Source organism: Podarcis filfolensis (assembly GCF_964270895.1).
Source record: "Podarcis filfolensis genome assembly, chromosome: 8".
Taxonomy (NCBI): domain Eukaryota; kingdom Metazoa; phylum Chordata; class Lepidosauria; order Squamata; family Lacertidae; genus Podarcis; species Podarcis filfolensis.
Genome location: NC_139611.1, coordinates 58,653,525 through 58,677,509, shown reverse-complemented (window position 1 = coordinate 58,677,509; position 23,985 = coordinate 58,653,525). Strand labels below are relative to the sequence as shown.

Sequence of the window (23,985 nt, the reverse complement as noted above, 5' to 3'; positions counted from 1 at the left end):
CGGTCAGGAAACACGGTCTGGGGTCAATCCATATGAGCAAAGTCCAAAGCCCAGTGGTCAGGAAACCTCCTGGCAAACTGGGAATATCCCCTCACTCCCGCAGTTTAGGACACTCCATACCTTTCCTTGGCAGAGTTTCTTTTTCTTTGAGAAAAATAAGTGGCTCACGTAAGTGTAAGCTAAGCTTCAATGAAAAAGGAAACTAACACAATAACATGAGAAAAACTAAATACCGTATTGGCCTGAGTATGAGCCTCACTTTCCCCCTAAATTCAGACCATGAGAAGTTAAAGTGCAGCTTATATCCGCGACCTTATGCTATGCAGCCAGGAGCGTGGGGCACACAGCGCCCGGAGCATGGCAAAGCGGCTACCGCTCTGCGTGTAGTCCCCTGTCCTCTTCCCCAAGGCCAGGAAGGGAGAAAGAGCAAGGAAGGGGAAAGGCCATCAGCAACGCAACGCAGCGCTGCTCCCCGCCCCCCCCCCCCAGTATGCAGCCAGGAGCAGCGAGGAATGGAGTGGCTTATATCAGGGTATCCCCCCCCCCCGCAATTTTAAAAGTGTGGCTTATATTCAGGTGCAGCTTATATTTGGGCCAATATGGTACAATGACACGAGGCAAATCTGAGGCAAGAAACAAGATGAGACAGTTGGTCCCTCTTCACTGAAACTTAACAGAACACCCTGAGGGGTGGGGCTGATTCCAGAGCAGAACACACAAGCCCCGCCCACCAGATACCAGACATTCTACTGATCAAATGAGGCCCCAATGTTTTTCTTACACTGTACCCCCGGCCTACCTGACAGCAAGTGCCGCTGGCGAACACAGTATGTCAAGTCCAAAGTTCAGTGGTCAGGAAACACAGTCCAGGGACAATCCAAGTAAGCAAAGTCTGAAGTACAGCAGTCAGGAAGCAGAAACCCATAGTCGTCCTGGAGCGAGCCAGTGTGGTCTAGTGGTTAAGAGCGGTAGTCTCATAATCTGGTGAACCGGGTTTGCTTCCCCTGCTCCTCCACATGCAGCTGCTGGGTGACCTTGGGCTAGTCACACTTCTTTGAAGTCTCTCAGCCCCACTCACCTCACAGAGTGTTTGTTGTGGGGGAAGAAGGGAAAGGAGAATGTTAGCCGCTTTGAGACTCCTTAGGGTAGTGATAAAGCGAGATATCAAATCCAAACTCTTCTCTTCTTCTAAGCTGAGGTCCAGCAACATGGGCAGTTGAGCAGACACAGCACCTTTACTCAGCTTCTTTTTTTATACCAGTAATAATAACAACAGCAATAATAAACCCCAGCCACTCTGGGTGGCTTCCAACATATTAAAACACAATATGGCATCAAACATTAAAAACTTCCCTGAACAGGGCTGCCTTCAGATGAATGTTGATTGCAGCATCTGGGTTTGATGAGGCATGTGACCCTCACCTGTTCTGAGCCTACTCCAGCCGAGGAATCTCACACCTCCTCCCCAAGCTAACAAGCCTCACCTGGGCTGTGGGTCCTTCCTGCCTCAGCCTCCCAGAGTGCTCCTCCCACTGCTCCCTATGCCTTGTTTGTGGAGACAGGGGCCTCTCTGGTTCTGAGGAGGGGTCCTGCTCTTCTGGCCCCCATCCCCTCACCACCCTCTATCATCCCATGTGTACTTTCCACAACCCCAACATCTCCTTTCCCATCCCTGTCTTCCCCTGGTGGGTCCCAGTTTGTGACTGCACCATTCGCTAGGATCCTCTTCCTCCTTTCCATTGTCCTTCCAGTTCATGATAGTAGATCAGGCCAATGGCCCCTCTAGGCCAGCTTCCTGTTCTCACCGTGGCCAACCAGATGCCCCAATGGGAAGCCTGTAAGTAGGACCTGAGCACAACAGCCACTGTTCCCTCTTGTGATTATCAGCAGCTGGTATTCAGAAGCATTACTGCCTCCAACTGTGGAAGCCAGTGTTTCCCAGACTTGGGTCTCCAGCTGTTTTGGGACTACATTTCCCATCATCCCTGACCACTAGTCCTGTTAGCTAGGGATCATGGGAGTTGTAGTCTCCAGCTGGAGACCCAACTTTGGCCAACATTGGTGGAAGCAGAGCAGAGCCATCATGGTTAGTAGCCACTGATAGATTTCTCCTCTATGAACTTGTCCAATCTTCTTTTAAAGCCATGCAAGTTGTTGGCCATCACTCCCTCCTGTGGGAGTGAGTTCCATAGTTTAACTATGTGCTGCATAAAGAAGTCCTTTCTTCTATCTAACCTGAATCTTCTAACATTCAGCTTCATTGGAGTTCTAGTGTTATGAGAGAGGGAGAAGAACTTTTCTCTATTCACTTTCTCCAGTTACTTGTTTGCTCCCCCACCAAACTTCAACATTTAATCAGTTAATCAGTAAGATAATTTCATTAAAACACTTTTAACCAACTAACCCACACTCTCAATTAATCAGGCAGCAGATTCTTTTAAAAATGGTTTTAAGTAAGACTGCAGGTGACACGCCTTGTCATAAAAGGCTGTCCTTTTCTCTCTTGTGAAAGGTTGTGACACAGACATGCATCATCTGAAAGCACAAAAGGGGACGCCTCTTGCTTCAGTACTACTGTTTTGCCCATATGCAAATTTATGCAAATTTAAATGGTTGATTAATTGGCAAGTCAGATCTCTTTTAATTAGGTGGCAGAACTACAAAAAGAGGATTACTGGGTGGGGTGGAGTGGTGAGTAACAAGCAGTGGGAAATTCACAAGGTAAGCCTTTTATAGATTGTGGAAGAAGTACAGGAGAGGTGGAGCATGAGAAGCGAGCCAAGTCCTACTCAAAGGGGGCAGGATCCGTGTCAAAATGGAGCCAGACACTTTGAGTAGGAGGGCATTGCATTATGATTTCTCCCCATTGCCCAGTTGAAGTCCCTAAACGGCAAATGGAGCCTTTAAGGAGCCAGGTCCTTCTGAGATGAGTCCACACTCTCCAACACTCATAGACAGAATCAAATGGGAGTGATTTTATGTGTGTCCACTTTGAAGATCACAGGAAGCACCACTGTCCTCCTGAGTACAAGGACACACCACCCTCCATTATTCTGCTTCGTCAGATATGGAAGGGGGAGAAATTTGATTCATTTTGCAGCTCCAGGTGAGCCTCCCTACTCTGTACTCCCCAAAATAAACAGGAAATGACATGCAGCTAATCACTGAAAATATTTGCACATCTCCCAGTTTTGAGATGCAGGTGTACAACTCAAAAAAATGTGCCTATCCCTCAGAACAGCTCAAGCTGCAATTCTGACCATGCCTACTCAGAAGTAAGTCCCACTGAATTCAGGAAAGTGGGATTTGAATTGCAGCCCTTCCTGAAGAAATACTTGCATTTTCTCCTCTTCCTCATTACCTCCTAATGCTACACTTCACCTTCAAAGCAGAAGTCCAGAGGAAATGAAATCAATAAAAAGGATTTAGCTGGAGCGCAGAGAACATTTCTGAAAAATAGTCAAGAGGACGCAGTACTGGCAGGAAAACAGGAATGAGATTGCAATGAAGGGAGGGGGTTTCTTTTTTCACACTCAAACGTTACTGTTTGGGACACAGAATCCATAAATTGAGCCAGTCTAAGCAGGCACATCACTGTGCACCTAAGATCATGGGAAGAGTTCATCAGAATCAGGACCAAAGTTTGCCCACTCAAGCATCCAGATTTCAAGTGCAACCAGCCAGAGGCTTCAAGGAAACCCAAAAACAAGGTTACTGAGACAACCCACTCCCTTGTTGTGTGACCTCCAGGATATATCCTTCCTTTTAGGATACAAATCCTCCTTCTGACCCGTTTTAAGCCCCCCCCACAATCAGTATGGTGGAATACTACAATTGGGAGGATGAAGAATAGCATAATAATTACATAAGGAAAATAGTATAATAAGTGCATCAAATTGCATAAATAGTTTACAAGTTACTTTGAGAATAAATCCAGAGAGGGAGGGAGAAAGGGAGTGGTTCAACTTTAACTTGAACAAATCCTTGTAAGGCAGCTTACACGTCACATAGAGACATGTGAATAAAAGAGACATGAGTAAAATCACAATAATGATATTCAGCTTCAACAAATCACAGGGCAGTTAATGTTGTGTGTCTGGAGTCTAGCTAGAGCCAGCTTTGCAACTGGAGGTCATCCTACACACAGTTCGTGCTCTGGGCTCTTTGGGCTGCAAATGCAAATGTTCGATTTCCACTAGCAGGATGTTTTAACCAAAGAAGCCTAAAAGCCATCCTTGCCCCCCTCTCCTTCCCCCATATACTAAGCAAACTTTTTCACATAGTAAATGCTTCTGTTTTTCTGGGGGAAGTTTAGAGTGAAAGACAGGAATCTGTTGCTAAGGATTCTGGGTCCAGAACATCTACACGGCTCTATTAATGTTGTCTAACCAAGTACGTTACACCTGAGTAGCCCTGTCATTTTCCAATAATACAGACAGAGACAAGCCAATAAATCATCCAGATCCTCCAATCAGGAGCCGCCCCGTTCCAACAAAAGATAAGGACTAAACAACAGCTGACATTTTAAAAGGTTGATATATTAATGCGGAATTGCAAGAGCTCATCTTTCAGAAGAGGACACTGAGGTTCTGCTGGTGGCTGGGGCACCAACTCCCTGTGTGACCTTCCTTAGTCTTTTTTCATTCTACCAAAGCTTGCCTGGGCCCCTATCTGCATTACACATTTAAAGCAGTAGCTTAGAATCACAGAGTTGGAAGGGACGCTGAGGAATATGCAGCTGCCCATATGCAGATTGAACCTGCAACGCTGGTGTTATCAACACCATGCTCTAACCAACTGAGCTATCCAGGCTGCCTGCCACTCCCAACCAGCCTGGTTCCACCCCACCACCACCCAAATTCTAAGAACTGTAAAATGTTAAGGGTTCTAACAGCTGTTAGCCTACTCTCCTTCCATAGCTAAAATGATCATTAAACCACTCTGAGAACTCTGGGAAGGGGATAGAGGCAGTGGCGTAGCGTGGGGGGTGCAGGGGGGCCCGGCCGCACCGGGCGCAACATCTGGGGGTTAGGGTTAGGGGGCGCAAATCCACAGGTTAGGGGGCGCAAATCCATGGGTTAGGGGGCGCAAATTACTTGCCTTGCCCCGGGTGCTGACAACCCACGCTACGCCACTGCATAGAGGTGTCCTAACAATACAGGGTGCCACTGAAATTTGAGAGCCCAACGTCTGACACTGTTCCTGGGATTCTTCAGGGGCAGCCATGCCTGCTTAAAATGGTATGGTGCTGCTTTAAATGTGTAGTGCAGATGAGGCCTTAGTTGCTGACTGGTTTACCAACTGGAGTTGTGCTGAATGGTCTCCAATTTGACTTCAGGCTGAAACTAATGATATTGAATGGGATGGAAGTTTCTACTCTCCAAAAATGCCAACATTCCCCCAGATTCTCTTTGCTACAACCAGGCTAACCCAATCTGCTTATCGTTCCCCTTTTTGTGGCTTGTTCACATGAGAGATTTCTCCATGGTATGGAATTTACTACCACTTCACGCACTTGGGAAGGGCTCTTACATATTTAAACACTGCCTGCCCCCCCCCAATAAAACTCTATGTATTAGAAAACTGGCATGCCAGACTTCTCACCTTCTCTCTGACATACTAGTTTTCTGTGTGCAGGGGTGCTGTTTGTCCATAGAAAGGGGGCAAATGTGCAGAACACCAACAGCTAGTTGAGTTTAAGGTGGGGGAAAACTTCACTGTTCGATTCTGTTGGTTGCATAAAGTGGATGGATGGATAGATCCTTGGGAACTGAGGCAAAATGCTACCCATCCATATGTGCTGTATACCAAAATATGAGTACCAGTTGGCCTTCTGAATTTGGACCAATGACCTTCTGGATACAGACACAACATAGCTTTGCAATGAAAGCCACACTTTCCTGTTGTAGAATTATCCCAGGGAGAGTCCAGGTGGGTGGCCAATATGAGATGGGTCTCAGGAGTTGGTTTTTTCATGTCCAGTCTTCTGGAAACCCAGGATCTGGAAACCCATGCAGAGGATTTCTTTTTTTTTAAAGGCCTTGCAGTTTTAAAATCAAGATTTCAAATAAGGAGCAAAGCAAACCCACTGAGCCAGGGCAGAGAAGCTCTCACTGTAGCTGCATTGGGATGGAGGAGGCTTGTGTCTCCTTATCAATCAAGCAGGAGAGTCAAAAGACATGTTTGCACATCACCAGCAGAGTCATTATCATTGTTAGAGGTCATAGGAAGGGGAGGTGCAGCGGTGAGTGGCTGAGAGCTTAATAAACTTGGGGAACAAGGAGAGAAGAAGCCCTTGTTTATCAGGATGCAAGAGGGAAGGATGTTTCTGGAGAGGAAGGGAGGGCAGCCGTCAATTGTCTTGAGCAGAACATCTCTCTCTCTCTCTCTCTCTCTCTCTCTCTCTCTCTCTCTCTCTCTGTGTGTGTGTGTGTGTGTGTGTGGATTCTGCGTGTCTGGTTTCTGTTGATTAATCTGACTGCTTCTTTGCTCAGGGAGCCTCAGCCCTACATAAGATTCCCTTCAATTTTGAGAAAGTGGAAAATTTCCACTTAGGTCTAATGAAGAAGGGGCTGAGTACTGCTTTAGAGGGAACTTAAACTTTTATTTATTTATTTTTAAAACTCTTTGCTGGTGTGCCATTTCATATGTGCTGCACATGTGTAGGTGTGCGGTGGACAGAATTCAACCATATCTGTCAAGTATGTATTTAATCTGACCCCAAGTGGGAGCAGGTTCATATGGGGAAGTAAACTGCCATGGCATTCACACATGTGTGTGTCTACTCTGAGAAGGGCTAGCATTGGATTCAACCCATTGTCTGTAGTTTGGGGGTCCTCCTGGATTCACCCAGCTGCATCTTTACCTGCCCCATCCCTAAAATCATGTAGGTGTAGGTAGGGATGGGGGATTTGGTTCAGTTCTCATTTATTGACAAACTTATCTAAGTCACACTTCCTGAAACAACACGTGACCCGAAATGCAGACCTTTGAAATTCACACTTATAAGAATTTTGCTAGGGAGTTCCCCAACTAACTAATGCGTATGAAAACACATATATATGGGGAAAGTGTGCATAAAAATGCATATTTTAGTGAAAATAAGATGCAGAATCGTATTATAATAGCGGAAATTGATTTGTCTAAATGTGTAAGCAAAACTGAATACAAAAATAAGTACTGGGGAGAAAGTCACACTATAATACTGATGAATTTTCATGAGGACTTTAGCAAATTATATTGCAGACTGATGTGGAAATGTAGAGATTAGGAAAAGGAGAAACAGAGAGAGAGAGAGAGAGAGAGAGAGCGCATTTGAGTCCTTCTCTTCAGTCAAATAGGCTTCCAGAGCAGTTTGCATATGATCAAATACAAGACATTTCCTATCCACATGCTTACAATCTAAAATCGCAACACACAAGGGGAAAGGGACCAGGAGGGAAGAGGAAAACCAAAACCAAAACTCAGACACTAATTTCTACACAGCTGTTCTTATGACCATCTGGCACAGTTCAGGGGCATGAGGTGCCTCTTCCCCATTGCTGGAATGGCTGCTCCAGATGACAGTGGAGGGATTTGGCCTGCTTGATTCTCCAGTCCTTGGTTATAGGGTGGGTTGGCGCAGTGGAGGTGGCTTGGCCAAAACATGTGAGGAGGCCTGCCTGATCCCTCCCCCCACCCCAGCTCACCCCATTCTAAGGTGATGTCTACTGCAACCAGTGCCGGATTTACGTATAAGCTAAACAAGCTATAGTTTAGGGCCCCACTCTGTTGGGGGCCCCCAAAAAAATAAAAGGGGGAAAAACTGGATGTACATTTCCAAAATATAAGATAAAAAACAAATAAAACAAAACCTACATACAGCAACAGTGTTTTGTGTTGTGTAGGTCCACAAATTACCATATAGCATATATTCAACACAAAAAACAGCAACAATTTGTTGTTGACAAAGGACAATTGGACATATAAAGGGCCCCATTACCTTCAGTAGCTTAGGGCCTCATCAAACCTAAATCTGGCCGTGACTGCAATGCAGGCACATGCAGCAAAGGACATGTACTTCTTAGGTCATAACACTTTTTCTTTTACTCCTCTGCAAATTTATGCAAATTTAATCACTTATGTAAGGACTCAAACTCTTCAGATTAATCAGGTAAGGTTCCTTTGACTGAGTGATCTCTCTAGTTGAGAAGCATCTGACAAATGACAAAGGGAGCAGGTGGGTGGGAAGAGACTTGATGCAACCAGGGACTTGATGCTCCCCAGGACCCCCCAGGCATCCCTAGTCCTAGACCTTTCTCCTCCTAGAAATCCAGCTCTTGGCATGAGCTCCTGGTCTGCCTCCCCTCCCTTCTCTCCCCCCCCTTTCTTGGAGCTCTTTGATCTGCTTTTAGTTGCTGCCGATTCTGCTGCCACATTTGCTTTAGCCTTCAGAATAAATGTCCAATTTGGGGCTTCCGCAGGGCTCATAAATCTCTGGGCTCTCGTTAATTTCAGCCGACGTCTCAGCCATCCGGGTACTTTGGCGACAGGCCTGCCAGAGCTCTCCACTCCCACAGTGACTTCCTCCCCAATTCCCAGCTCATTTTAAGGCCATTTTTAAAAGATGTACTTTCCTCTCTCTATAGCCATGACAGATGTGGGCATGTCTCTTTTGACAACCCTGAAAAGCCCCAACTCATAATTTCTCACTCTCTCAATCGGTTTGAGGTCATTTGTCAGATCTGGGCTGAAAGCAAAAAATAACAAGAAAAAAGAGTTGAGATGTTGAGAAACTGGAAACTGGAAATCTTTGGGAGCCATTGTCGGCCAATTAGGCAAGGGATCACGGCCCTCAGGTGTGGCAAAGCAGGGGTTGGGAGCCCAGGAATTGTTGGACTCCAACTCCTATCAGCCTCAACCGGCTTGGCTAGTGGTCAGGGATGATGGGAGTTGAAGTTGCTAAAGCTAAGCAGGACTCAGTCTGATGAGTTCCTGGATGGGTGTCAGCCTGGGTACCACACATAATTCACCTTAGGTTCCATGATGGAAAGGAAGCAGAACATACATCTGAGGAAATAAACATGGACATGCACCCCTTCTTTGTTGGCTTTTATTGAACATTCTTGCTGATACATTTGCACGAAACTTGCACAGAGCTTCTCTGGCATCAGCTGTTTATTGAGCAGTCATCCTGAAATGTTTGCACAGAGATTATAGGACATTGCCAGGTAGTGGTCATTTATCCCCTTCTTTCAGCGCAATTTTCCATCACTTTTTCTTATCAGACTTTCTGCAGCCAGAAAAGGGACGGAATAATTGCACTAGAAAGGGCAACCAAATTTTGTGCAAACAAACAGGCCACCAAAAAGCTTCCTTAGCAGAGCCCTGAAAGCCCTTTGTTGTTGTTATTGTTGTTGCTCCAGTATGTTTTGGGCTGATCTTATGGTGTGGTATTTTAATCATCGTTTTATTTCTTTCTATTGTTTTAGCTTTACTAAACGTTTGCTGTTTTATTGTTTTTGTTAGTTCATAAGTTTAATCTTTTATTTTATTTTTCCTGACTGCTTTGTAAGCCACCTTAGGAGGGTTAGACAACTTTGTGGAGGAGAGGTCTATCAATGGCTACTAGCCAAAGTGGCTGTGCTCTGTTCTCCCTACTAGCAACAACTGCCCCATCAGACTTTAGAAGAGGAAGAGACAGGACTACAGCATTCTAGGGTTGCCATATGTCCTCTTTTTCCATCCTCTTTTTCATGGGTATGTAAAATGAGAGTTGTCATAGAGATCCATAGTTAAAAGTAGAAGTTGGCAATTGTGTCCTCTTTTTTTGTTGTTCTTCAAAATATGGCAACCCTAGCATTGGCTAAGCTGTGAGACACCAGCCACTTTGGTCTCCCCCCTGCCCAAAACTATTTCCATCCAAGTGGCTTATTCCAATAACTCTGCAACTATGATCTGGTGCCTGAGTTTGCCTTTTCCCTCCTCCCTCCTGATCCCTTTTCCTTTAGTGTTGTAACATTTAGCCTGCAGACAGGCAGTCTTTTGCAGTGGAAAAGCAGAGTAAAAAGAAAAGAACAAGCAAAACAGTACCAAGAGGTGCTTCACAGCAGCGGGTGCCCTTTTGTTCTAAGAAAGAATTTTTGGTGGCAGTGGGGAAGGTGATGCCAGCCCCAAGGAACAGCACCACGGTTTTCAGGAAGGTCTCCTTTCTTCTCCTCCTACTCCCTCTCTGCAAAATGACTGAAATCTGCCCCCGCTGTCAGCTTTACTACCTGTAAAGAAGGCAGTGAAAGGTGGGCATTTTGGCACAACCTTACAAAAAACACACACACAATAATAATAATGTATTTTCAGAGGAGACTCTGCCTTCCCAGAGAAATTGAAAAGAAATGTCTATATTTCACTTGAGCTGAAGCACCCTTCTTTCTTGCAACTTGAAAGGAATGTGCTCTATTTCCCCATCAGGCAGGAACTGGTGTCTGAAAAAGGAGGGGAACATCTTTTCCTTTAGGGTGACTATTGGGGGAAAGGTTACAGAACAGGAAGGAAAGCCAAGTGGGGGGAGTTGAGGATCTTTCCTGCTTTTCAGCATCTGTCTGGAAATAATAATCATGTATAATTCTTGCTGTTTAAAATGAGAGGTGCAGCCAGTCCAAAGCAGGGATGGGAGAGCCATTTAATGCAGTTCCCATTTAAAAACAAATCTATCCAATACACATTTTCCAAAGTAATATGTGAACCAAAATATATCCATCCATTGAAATTTACACGTCTCTGAAGTTTGCAAGGTAATGTGCACAAAAACGCATATACAGTACAAAGGTAAACTGTGCGCAATAACACCTATGCTAGAGAAATAAATAAAGAAATAAAGGGACGCAGGTGGCACTGGGGTCTAAACCACTGAGCCTAGGGCTTGCCGATCAGAAGGTTAGCGGTTCGAATCCCTGCGACAGGGTGAGCTCCTGTTGCTCGGTCCCAGCTCCTGCCAACCTAGCAGTTTGAAAGCATGTCAAAGTACAAGTGGATAAATAGGCGGGAAGGTAAACAGCATTTCCATGCACTGCTCTGGTTTCACCAGAAGCGGCTTAGTCATGCTGGCCACATGACCTGGAAAAACTGTCTGCGGACAAACGGCAGCTCCCTCGGCCAGTAAAGCGAGCTGAGCTCCACAACCCCAGAGTCCTTTGTGACTGGACTTAATGGTCAGGGGTCCTTTACCTTTACTTTTAGTGAAAATAACATACAAAAATGCATTACAGTGGTACCTCAGGTTACATACGCTTCAGGTTACAGACTCTGCTAACTCAGAAATAGTATCTCGGGTTAAGAACTTTGCTTCAGGATGAGAACAGAAATCGTGCTCCAGCGGTGTGGTGGCAGCAAGAGGCCCCGTTAGCTAAAGTGGTGCTTCAGGTTAAGAACAGTTTCAGGTTAAGACCGGACCTCTGGAACGAATTAAGTACGTAACCAGAGGTACCACTGTATGTGGAGGGAAGTTTATTTGCACAAATGTGTATATTAGGGAAAACTGTGTGCAACAATGGGAACGTTAGGATAAATTTGCAATAAAATATTGATGAATTTTCATCAGGACATGGAAAAACAAACTGATGTGGAAATATGGAGAACCAAACTTAAGATTGGAAAAATGAGAAACAGAGAGAAACCATAGCTCAGTTGATAAAGCCTGAGACTCTTCATGTCGGGCTTGTGGGTTCAAGTCCCACACTGGGCAAAAGAGATTCCTGCATTGTAGGGGATTGGACTAGATGACCCACGTGGTTCCTTCCAACTCTACAATTCTATGGTTCTATGAACCAAAACTGACATATTCACCCATCTGTAGTCCAGAGAGGGTGTCCTGAGGTAGCAGCACAGAGAGAAGCAGCAGCATGTGGCATAGCCTGGTCCACAGACTCCAGCTTCCTAAGGACAGAACCCTCAGGCAGCCTTGTGCAGCCAGTGGGGGAGAGGGGCTCCTCCATCCCTTAGAGCCAAGGATGGCTGAAGGTTTCCAGGCCAAGAGCTGCATTGACTCCAACCATCTGAGGATCACTTGTCAAAACAGGTGTGGTGTGTATGGCACCAGAAAATGCAGTTCTCGGTCAAGATTGCCTTCCAAAAGACTTCCCCATCAGCTTGTTGACACTTTTTATAATAATAATAATATATGTTTTACTATTCATCATTCGTTATTAAATTCACCCCTCTCACCAACCCAGTTCTCCAAAACCCAAGCTCCAAAATGACATAGAAAGTCCCTAGTGTTTGCAGTCAGAGGCTGTGGGAAATTGCAAACCTCCATAAACTTTGGCTGCAAATGACAGCTTTCTGCAGCCAGGAGGTGGCTGTTTCTGGCCACCTGAACCCTCTCATTTGCAGAGGTTTAAAGGTAAGTGGCTTGTGAGGATGTGTGCAGGTTGGTATCATTCAAATTGGCTCTGAAAGGAGACAAGCTTTCGAACAGATCAGTTTACTTCTGAGTCAATCCAAAACACAAATTGCCTGCCCATCTTTACTCTGCGCTGTTCTTGGGCTCAGTAGTCACTTCCTTTGGCCTGAGCTTCCCTCATATACACAGGACAGAACTGGCCAGTTCCAAGTACATTCAAGAGAAGAAGATACATTGGAAGTGGGACAGTCAAAAGGTTCAGCTGTGGCAGAGCATTGCATCCTGTCCCCATTATTTGCAGTCTTTCACTGAGGTAGGGGGAAGCATTTTTGTCCAATCCTATGGTGGACGAGGCCAGAGGCAAAAGTAGGTGGAGAGTTTGTGTGACTCTTACCTGTGTACACAAGCCTACATTCCAACTGCACAAAATGAGAAGTTTCTACACTTTTATGCAAACAAATATATACTGCAAGTAGCAGGGTCTAGACAGCAGTGGCCCCAGAGTCATGGAACTGCCTCCTTTTGGAACTAAGCAGTTGTTCTCCTTTGTTTTTTTTTTTTTGTTTTTTTTGGAAGGGTTGCAAAACTTCCTGTTCCTACCTGCACGATGCCCATAATACACTGTAAAAAAGCATGAAAGGCCCAGTTTAAGATTCTGTTCAGATGCCATATATGATTCATAGAATTATAGAGTTGGAAGGGATCCCAAGAGTCCTCTAATCCAACCCCCAGCCATGCAAGAATCTCAGTTAAAGCATCCATGACATTCAAAGGAACACAGAAACCTGCCTTATACCAAGACAGACCACTGGTCTATGTAGCTCAGCTTTGTCAATGCTAACTGGCATTTGCTCTCCATGGTTCCAGCCAGGGGTTCCTCCCAGTTCTATCAGGAGATGCTGGGGACTCTACCTGAAACCTTCTGCATGCAACACATGTGCCACATTGAGCCACACAGCCCTTCCCCGAGGAAGGGGAGGAAAGAATGAATAGGATTGATAAGATAATGAACAAAGAATGAAAAGGATTTATCAAATGAATTGTGTTGGGATGCTGGCAATGTGGTATTTTGGATGAAGGCTTATTTCAGGTGTTGTGGAGTTGCCCCAACATCCAAAGCTATTCGACACACTAGATTTCTCATATAATTAACCAGATAACAAGGATTAGACTAGGCTTTCAGTGCTTTGACTTTACTCTCAAAGTACATACAGAATGTATCAAACAATGGAAGTGAAAATGTGATTGTCAATCTTTTAATTGGGGCAAGGATTGTCCATGCAAGACACTGGGAAAATCCAACTATTGCATCTTTAAAGAATGGCTACTGAAAGCATTAGGAGCTGCATGCATGGTTAACCTAGAAGAAGAAATGGACAAATTATATAAAGCAAATCCCCCGGCTGCTCTGCCACATGGTATTCTTTTGTCTTACATTGGAACATTTGTTTGAGTCTAGGGAGATTAAATATGTCTGTATGTAAGGATTCTTGAACTGGGTGTGTAAATATTATTATTATTATTATTATTATTATTATTAGACTCTGGTGCAGTGGTAGAGCAACTGCATTGCATGCAGAAGGCATCTCCAGGTATTATTATTGCTGTTATCATTATTATTACTGATTTATTAATTGCCTTCTAAACAGAGCCAGCCCATCTATGAGGCAAGGTGAGGCAACTGCCTCAGGTGGCAGGATTCACTGGGGCACCAGATCCCAATGTCGATCTTTCTTCCCCCTTGTTCCTGATGTAAAACTTTCCCCTTCTTCCATGGCAGAGAAAGGGTCCATTTTGGGATCCACCTAAGGGGCCAAAATGTATTGGGCTGGCTCTGCCATCTTAATCCCCACTCAGCCATGAAGCCCCCTGGGTAACCTTGGGCTGGTCACCACCTTTGAGCCTAACCTAACTCACAGGGTTATTGTGGAGAATAAATGAGGAGCGGGGGAGAATCATGTAAACCCCCCTGGAGCTCCTTGGAGAAAAAAAGGGGGATAAAAATGCAACAAATAGATAAACAAATATACAGTGGTACCTTGGGTTAAGAACTTAATTCATTCTGGAGGTCCGTTCTTAACCTGAAAATGTTCTTAACCTGAGGTACCACTTTAGCTACTGGGGCCTCCCGCTGCCGCCGGACTGCCAGAGCACAATTTCTGTTCTCATCCTGAAGCAAAGTTCTTAACCCAAGGTAATATTTCTGGGTTAGCAGAGTCTGCAACCTGAAGTGTTTGTAACCCGAGGTACCACTGTAAACAACAGTAGGAAGATGAGAAACTGAGAGAAGCTGAAACTGATAGGTTTGTCTATTACTAATCATAACTGCTCTACCCATTGATTTCAGGCACCTACCTTCCCACTCCCTGCCCCTCCCCATTTCATTTCAAGAAGTACTCCCCCCCCCCAACTCAATTGCTGCTCCCATTTGGTAGATATAAACATACCAACAACAGCCATCCGCTTGTGAGCCAAGGAAAGCTGCTGTGTCGGAAACCCTTCAATTTTCTCTCTCCCCTCTTATCTCTTTCTGGGCAGAAGAGAGGCCTCTGACAATGGAAGAGAGCACTTCTACTCTTCAACAAAACATTTGAGAAAGGGATTGAGGATGGCGTGGTGAGGGGGGGGGATGGCGAGGATGCGAGGAAAGAGAGAAGCTTTCCTTCACAAAAATAAATGTATTGACCTGGAGATAGACAAGCGAAGCTCGGCTCCTTCCACGCTACTGTCTCCGTTTCCCGGACTTGGCAGAGGATGTCTGATGAATCAGACATTCAAGCATCAAATAAATAGAATTTGCCTCTTTGGGTGATTATGACAACTCTGCAAAGCGATAACACTTTGTCAAAGCACACACACACACACACACACACACACACACACACACACACCGATTCAGAATCACAGAGCACCGGCCCTCGGTTTTCTCGCCCCAGCAGCCTGAGACGGAATCAAGGGATTTAAAACAAAATATGGAATAAATGACCTTTCCTCACCCATCCCCCGCCACCTCACCAGTTTAGCTTTTGCCTTTTTAAATTCCCTGGGCCATATCCTCAGCTGGCGTCACCCAGCATTGATCTGCTGACTCTTGCGGAAGAGTGGCATGGAGTAAAGCTTTGGCCAACAGAATCAATATGCAGTAAGGGGGCTTATCTCCTTCCCACATCCCTATCTCTCATTTTCAGCAGGTGCAGAGGGCATTCACGCATTGCAGTCCCAGGGAACACTCTGCACTGCTCCCTCAAAGCCCTTTTCTGCCTGCTGCTCAAATCTCTGTGGACTATTGTTCCTACCCGCCCCTTCGCTTTTAATTGACTTTGTATTGGCTTTACCATAAAAATAATATAACCTTATTACTGAGTGAGACAGGCCATAGAAAGCATTATCGGGAGCATCCATTGCTTCTTTTTTACTGCCAAGTGTCACCTCAGAGAGAGGTGGCCTAATGGGAAAGCTGCACAGCCAGAGCCAGCCCTACGGTTAGACAAAGGGAGGCAGTGGCCTCAGGCAGCAGATCCTGGGGAACAGGTGGGGAGACACTGGAGGACACAATTGTATGTGCCACATATGGGTTGCCCTGTGTCCCCTAAGGTAGACTGCTGTCCTTGGGTGTGGTAGACGGTTCTGCTCAGATTCAACTGCCACTCTGGCTGGCATTTGTATGTGGCGCCCTTTACCTCAGGCAAACTGACCCTGTACACAGCCATGACCCAGCAATCCAGAAATATTGGTAATGTGAGGGTTGGGTGGGCATGAGAGGCTGTGTGTGTGGTCCACCTGACAGAGTGATGCTTGCTGTTGGGTTTGGAACCAGGAGATGGTTCACCTCTTATTTCATCCTTGGAATCACATTCTCTCTGTTTCAATACCCCAATTATAAACAGGGAATAGTTTCGGTTACAGAAACCCAACCTCTACAGAATGTTGCTAGTCTTGTTTGCGAAAGCTCTTTCAGGTGCCTTCAGATAGTTTGTTTGGCTAGGAACCCCCAAACTTAGATAAAATACAGTGTCTAGATAGGCATTCTGTTGTGCTGTAATTCTTTTAGTTCCTCCCAAAATTCATAGCCCAGGCAGGAATTGGCTATGTTGAAATTATCTGAGCATGCTGATGGGAGTTGTAGTCCAAAACCCATGGATGACACTCTACAAAGTTTTCTGCATCTGACTTCCCTGCTGGTCTCAGCAATGAGGCGGCCACTTCTGCTCTTGCTGTTTCTTGGACTCCCTTGGCTGCACCCGATTCAATCTGGGTCCCATTCCCAGCAAATTTGGGAAGAGGGAGGGCAGGCAATTAGTAAACGAATCGTTGAGCTTTAGCAGCTCAGAGCTGTCACATGGAGATGGTGATAGGCAGCATTATCATTGCTCTGTGGGGCACCTGGGACCAAGAAGGCTTGAGGAGAGACAGAGGAAGAAAGAGAGGGGATAAATATATAAAAGTGAGGGAGATAGCAGTGAACAAGATAAGTGTTTTTGTTTCTCAATGGGAGGCTGGCACAGAGACAGAATCTAAACCATAAAGACAACAATGAAGTGTACTGTAGAGCAGCTTGGAATGCTCTCTTTTAATTAGCTGCCGGTACAAAGAAAACCACTTTCCTCCTCGAAAGGAATACGGCTTCTGGTTGTATGGATATCATATAGCTGCTCCATCAGTAATAGTCAGCAGCAAGTGTTTATTAATCTACTCTGCGGCCAGGAAACTTCAGGTTTCCCCAGCACGGACTAGAATGCTGTGCCACCAATGTCACAATTGTCCCCAGAGTAAAGGACCCATTAAATTTGCAGACTGCAATCAGCCATGTCCACATTGCAGAGCCCAAGCGTTGCATCCCAGCAAGTCCTGCAGCACTGCAAAGGATCCTGGGTAGCCTCTTCCTGAATTAGGCTCCGCAGCCAATTCAGCTTGAGTGCTGCATTCCATTCAAGGCTAAATGTTTTTTGATAGATGTAGCTAAGTGGTAAGTAATCCTCTCTCATCTTATCTCCCCAATATGGCCAAATTCTCTGAGGGCTGGAGGTGACTCACAAGACAGCACTCATCTCTCCTGGCAAATCAACTGCCGCTCTTGCTCTCAGAAACCTAGGGGCATTGTCAATATTCTCTATCCAGGAAGGGCCCGTTGTCTTGACAGGGCTGCTGGTAACAAATAAAGGCAAACAAGAGCCCATTGTGAAGAGAGGAAGATCAAGAATGTGTGACCCAAATTTATTCTTACTTCCTCTTCCCAGGAAGCCCCTCCAGCAAGGTCAGGACTGAGGTCAGTGGTGGGATCTTCTAGCCCACCTGGACTCCATCGTTGACCTGTGAGGTCATTTCAGGTGAGCCATGCCTACCTGTGTGACACCTGACACCACACATGTTGCCAGGTGCAGGGCAGGTAAAGATGGGGCTTGGCTGAAAGGGGTTTGCATACACAGGTGACCAGCTGCTCAGCATTGCTGCAAAGGCCAGCTCAAAGGGCTTTGCAAGGCTCAACCAGCAGCAAGAATCTCTCCTGGGGATTCAGCCAGGGACCTTCTACATGCTCTCCCACTAAGCTATGGCCCTTCCCCAAAGCACATAAATTTATTCATACACATAACCTAAGAGTAATTCTTTTCTAGTAATTCAAATGCCCAGGTGACTTACAACTCAATAATCAAGCAGGCCCATGACAGTGAAAACCCCATTTAAACCAGTTCAGTTTACTGAGCAACATCATTTCCAAAGTGTCTGGTTCTAAGTTCTAAGGACGTGGTTTTGAGTTAGCTATGTCCATGAATTTCAGTGGGTCTACTCTGAGTATGACTAACATTGGATACAACCTTTTCTTTTTAAAGAGACTCTGGAGTCATCCTAAATATTTTGGCTGCTGTGGCATCTGATACTGTTTTTTTACATCATTGTATTTTATTCTGTGGTTGTAGGTTGTTGGGTTGTTGTTTTTTTACTGTATTTATTGTACATTGCTCTGATCTCCTGAGGAATGAAGATATAAACAATTTTAAATAAATACATTTTCCAAGACTGCTAGTGTCTGGTATTACAACTGGAGCAGGGCAGCTGAGCCTGAGCAGGAGCTTGGGTCTCATATGAAGGCTCTTCTGGGGCTAGGAGCCGAATATTTATTGTAGGCTTGGCCAATCCAGGGGACAGATACTGCCAGCCAATCACAAATGATGATACTGCTCTTTCTTCTTTAACCCAAAGGCCCTTTTCTTCACAATCCCCTTTTCTCAAGATTATTTGAGAGAAGTCGTAATTTCACTCCAAATTTCAAGACTCTAGTCTTAAGGCAGGTCTGCTTGGTCTATTTCAGCTGGGACAGCAATTCCCAATGACATCTTTGCATTGGCAATGAATGCAACTGAAAGAGGGGCTAATGCAAATCATCAGCATTAATGATAATAAGAATAGTTATTATTACTATTATAAAAAATACTTGGTGTTGCTGTCAGTGCCTTTTCAGAAGAGGATCTTAGAGTCTTGTAAACATTAATTAATTAGGCAACAAAAGGAAGCTAATGAGGGAGCTTGTTCAGATCAGTTCTTGACTGTTCAGTGTTGTTCCAGTAAGCATCAGGGGGAATTTCACTCAGTTTGCTCCATCCTTGATGACTGGCAGCTGAATGTGTGAACCAACTCCACTGAAAAGCACAGGGAATTTCTGTCTGTAGCATTTGACATGTGTTGGCTTTTTCACACATACAAGTGATCACTTAATGCAGCCCTCAAGTGTTAAGCATGCGTGAATGATGGGTCAACCAAGTATTTGCTTGTGTGCAGGAAACAAGGTTGTTTTTCTGCATGTATGAAACTTAACCCTAAATATCTCTGTGAACATGTTCATAGGAAGCATTGGGTGTCTTGTTGAAGGGCTGTGTGGCTCAGTGATAGAGAAGCTGCTTTGCATGCCCTCCCTGGTTCAGTCCCAACATCTCCAGGGAGAATCCAGGTGAAAACTTGATTAGGTAGGTGAATCATGAATGCTACCCTGGACTACAGAGGATAGAACAGGCTTCCTCAACCTCAGCCCTCTAGATGTTTTTGGGCTACAACTCCCATGATCCCTAGCTAGCAGGACCAGTGGTCAGGGATTATGGGAATTGTAGTCTCAAAACATCTGGAGGGCCGAGGTTGAGGAAGCCTGGGGTAGAACTATGGCAGCCAATAGGGTGGAGGCAAATTTCCTCTTCTAAAAGTTCCTATTTTGGCACAGCAGAAATACCTGCCAAAATCAGGTAGACACTGCAGATCTTAGCCTGTGTGATACCATTGTTTTTATGGGATGGGAAATATATTTGATTCAGTCCACATTTAAAGGTAAACTTACTTAATTCACCCTTCCTGAAACAATGCAAAAATCATTTGAAATTCTCACTTCTTTGAATTTTGCAATGCTATTCTCAAGTAAGGTCCCCTGTCCCCATCCCCCGCTACACATACTGGGGCAAACTATATATGAAAATGGAAACATTTGAGAAAACATGCATAACATACACTGTATTAGGGGAAATATTTAGGCAAAAATATGTGTATTAGCATAAATTCACATCAAAATGCTGATGAATTTTTATGAGACTGCTTCAGCTTTTCCAGGAACATTTGTGTAAAGCAGTGGGTCCATTTGATTCAGCTTAGATGGGTTTTTGAATGCTCAGAACAACTCTGTACCACTCTGTCCTGCTCCTAGCACAGTGCTGAAACTAAATACCCATGGTAGCACTAGTATATCTGTGTGGAGGTCTATATTGGAACTGACAAGCCAGTTGGAGCAAAGAGCACTGATAAGCCAATGTCAGGATGATCCCATTATCTGAGACACTGGTATTGGTGGGAGAGACCAAAGACGTGGCATAAATTGCCAGCCTTTACCAGCTTTGTTAATTGCATGAGAGCAGAGTCTGGCACATAAACACCCGGCCAACCATTCATCAGCATTCCCTCCTTGCCACCCCCTAAAGCTCAGAGGCAGATGATAAAGTCTTTCCATTTCGTTGCCGGAGAGCTCCGAGAATCCCCGAAAGAAACAGTAAATCCCCCTTTAGCTTGGAACTGATTACACACCTCACTTTTGTAAGAGCATGATAAAGGCTTTGGCGGAAACCCAGTCGGCAGTATACCTCCCCCTCCCCTCCAATCAAAGCATTGCGGTTCTTGCCAACAGATCCAGAGACCTTAATTCACAACAAACCCCCCCGGCCCTCATGAGGGCTCCAAGAGTTACCCATCCCTGCTCTTTCTGTTTTCTTTGTCCACACTCTCCAAGCCCCTGACCATTATAGTTCCCACTCCGGTCCTTCCCAGGCCCATTTCCTCTATTACTGAGAACCAGAGTTGGGTCTGCCCCAAGTGGACACTTGGGAAGGATCTCCAGTGAATGGAAGCTCTTTGACAGGGGCTCTTATATGTTGCGTCTGTTTGCAAACCCACTTTTGTTTTATGTACATTAAGAGTTTTAAGTGCATACATAAGCATCAGTGTGAAGAAAGAAAGAAAGAAAGAAAGAAAGAAAGAAAGAAAGAAAGAAAGAAAGAAAGAAAGAAAGACAGACCCTTAGGCCCATGAGGAAAGAAAACCCAAGAAACCCAGGTCCGCTGCAAGTAAACACTCTGAGCTGTTTTACAAACATACTTTAATATGCCACACCACTGAAATACAAGTCACACCTTAGCTAGGAGTCATATGGCTATTTGCATTTGGTCAGAGAAAGTTGAAGTTTGAGTTTCTTGGAGCTGATGAGGAAGAAGTAGAAATTTGATGGGGCTGCCTGCCCACTTGCCCCTGCTCAGTGTAAATATTTGTAAATAGTGGAAGGGATATTACAAAAAACTTCCATTATACCTCCTCACAAGGAAGATGATTCTGTAAAAGTCCCAGCCACTGGAACTTCCTATCACAAGGAGTTGCTACTATATCTCCATACTTTTCTAGTGATCAGCAGGTACAGGGCTATGTGTGTGCCAGTTTTCACCTTCTTGAAAAATTTGAAGTACTTTAAGCATTTGGGAATATAACTCATGCCCCCTATTCCTAGGGAGAGGTTTACAAATGGCAAATTCTCATTTCATGCTTTCTTAGCAATTAGTGTGTCTTCAACTATACACATAATAAATACAAGCTTTCTAGGGTGCCTAGAAATATAGTATTATTATTTACAAATTTCTTAACCATGGTTCATCGTAAGGTCCCAGGGTGGGTTATAGCAATTTAAAACTCAATATAAAAAACAGTTTAAAACAAATTATTGTCACAGACCGATTATGTATGTTCTGTTAAACATTTTCGAGTAGTAAAAATGTCCCATATTCATAGGAAAATAATTGGTAATGTGTCTCTTTCAGATTAGGATTATATGTGTACAAAATTCAACACCCCCCCATCTCTCTCTCTCTCTCTCTCTCTCTCTCTCACACACACACACACACACACACAGAGAGAGAGAGAGAGAGAGAGAGAGAGAGAGAGAGAGAGACTTAAACTATTTGTGATATAATTCGAGTTCCCCCACTTTGAGAGAATTGTGTATAAATGTCCATTTTTCATTGCTGCAAGTAATCCAGGTATCTCCTGCATGTGCCATGTAGAACCAGCTACTCGGTCCTCTAGCACATGGCACAGTATCCTGGGAATTTCAGTTCCCCACTTCCCCCATGAGTAAGTGGGGCCCAAGTGCCACCATCTATGCACAGGGGACAGATGCTGCTCTCTTGTTTCTATGATCTACAGCAGTTCCTTTCCCTTCTCTCTTGTGACCTTTATTTTAAAGCAAAGAAAACAACCTGGATAGTTGCAATCTGGAGTACATACATTCTAATGAGGCAGGTAACAGTTGGGATCCATTAAATTTAGATTTGAAAAAGAACAAAAATGAAAAGAATTGTAGCTCGGCACACTATACATTTTCCTTCCTTCCTTGTAGGAGAAAAAGAAAGACTATTTCAAAAATTGCTGTCATGCTCCCAGACTGATCCAGAGATGGAAAGAAAGAGGCAGAATTAAGTGCTTTGGAAAGCTGGCAAGGATTCCTCTGGGAGCTTTTTCTAAAATCTCTTTTCCACCCCTCCCTCCCATCAAATATTAAAAATGAGATTATTGTCGTTCTGCTGACAACTCAGTCTTTCTTTTTTTTCCCCAGCCAGGTGTTCCTGCCTTCATAACATGAATCACTGGCCCCAGGCTTTTGGGGGGCTGTCCTTCTTGGTCAAATGAGGGGCACTTGAGGCTTCATGTCCTGCTCTTAGCCAACTTTGGACCTCTCGTCTGGGTGGGAGCAACAGTAGATCTCCCTGGCAGTGCAACACATGGGGGGTGGGGGCTTGTGATCTGATTCTCTTATGGCAAGAAAATGTTGATGAGCTAAAAATAATTGCTAGGCCACATTGTGTCAGCAGGTTGCATTGTCTCATTGCACACAGAGGCATCTGTTGGCGCGCATGCGTGCAGGCAGGAAGATTTGCAAGTACACTCTGCAAACAATGGCACTAGCTCCCACATCGGCTCCCGTTGCTTAGATACTTAACACACCTTACACTTCTGAACTCTTGTGCTTGCTTTGTCTTCCTCTCCAGAGCCAGCTTCATCAAGAGAGGGGGCTGGGGAAGAGGCCATCGCTACTCCACCCCCTTCATCAGTGGTGGGCAGGGAGCAGCTAAACCGAGTCTGTGTGCCAAAGCTGACATGAGATGACTCATCTAAGCAAGCCAAGCCGCATGTAAGGATGAGATGTTCGATTTGAATTTTAATGAGAATCGACCAAAGTCATGCTTCCCGAAGCAACACATGAACTGAGACGTGGATATATTTCAAGATTCACACTCCTCTGGACTTTGCAATACAGTTGTCCGATCAAAGACCCCATGCCAAAATGCATATACTACGGAGACACTGTGCTAAAAAATTGCATATGCTAGAGAAAATAGCATAAAGCATCCACTTAGGAAATATCACTTGTAAAAATGCATACAAGGCCAAATGACATTCAAATATACATATCTCAGTCCTTCTGGATGCTGACACCAATCAGTTACTGCTGTTGGGCCAGAGCTGTTGCCCAACTCTGCAGCCGCTGTCTCCTGTGTTCTGAGGGATAATGAAGTCTTCCGAGTCTGAGGAATCTGGTGAAGCAACGTCTTCTACCTGATAAAGTCTAGTAACAGGAAACAATGCCTGCACACCATCAATGCCTTCTTTTGAGCTTGGGGTGAGGGAGCTGGAGGGAATAGGAAACTTTCAGCCTGTTTATCAGACTCTCACCATTCTTCAAGATGAGAGCACCATTAAGCAGATTCCTGTCCCTTCCCCCACCCACTAGCACACAGCCTCCATCATCAGGAGGTTGGCTGAGACAAAGGAAACTTTCAGGCTTTTTGATCCAGGGCCAACCTGAGACAAATCCTTATCCCGAGTGGCTATACCCTACAAGGTAGGTGTGCCCCAAGTTCCAGTACAACATCACAGAGGGTCCTGGCCTGAACCTCTCAGATCTCTAAGTGTGGGTCCATTTATTCTACTCATCGGGATATAGGACCCTTCCTATCTCAGCAAGTTATGGGAGTTGTAGTTCAACAATATCTGGAGGGCCACAGCCCCTAACATCTCTGGTATAATCAGAATTCTTT

General features: G+C 44.9%; 1 long non-coding RNA gene across 1 annotated transcript; it reads left to right on the top strand.

Annotated features, from left to right (window-relative positions):
- The first annotated feature begins 649 nt into the window (after window positions 1-649).
- LOC310767887 lies at window positions 650-23,530 on the top strand. The gene is made up of 2 exons (XR_014551094.1): window positions 650-881; window positions 22,936-23,530. It is a non-coding gene; the product is annotated as an uncharacterized lncRNA (long non-coding RNA).
- The last annotated feature ends 455 nt before the right edge of the window (window positions 23,531-23,985 follow it).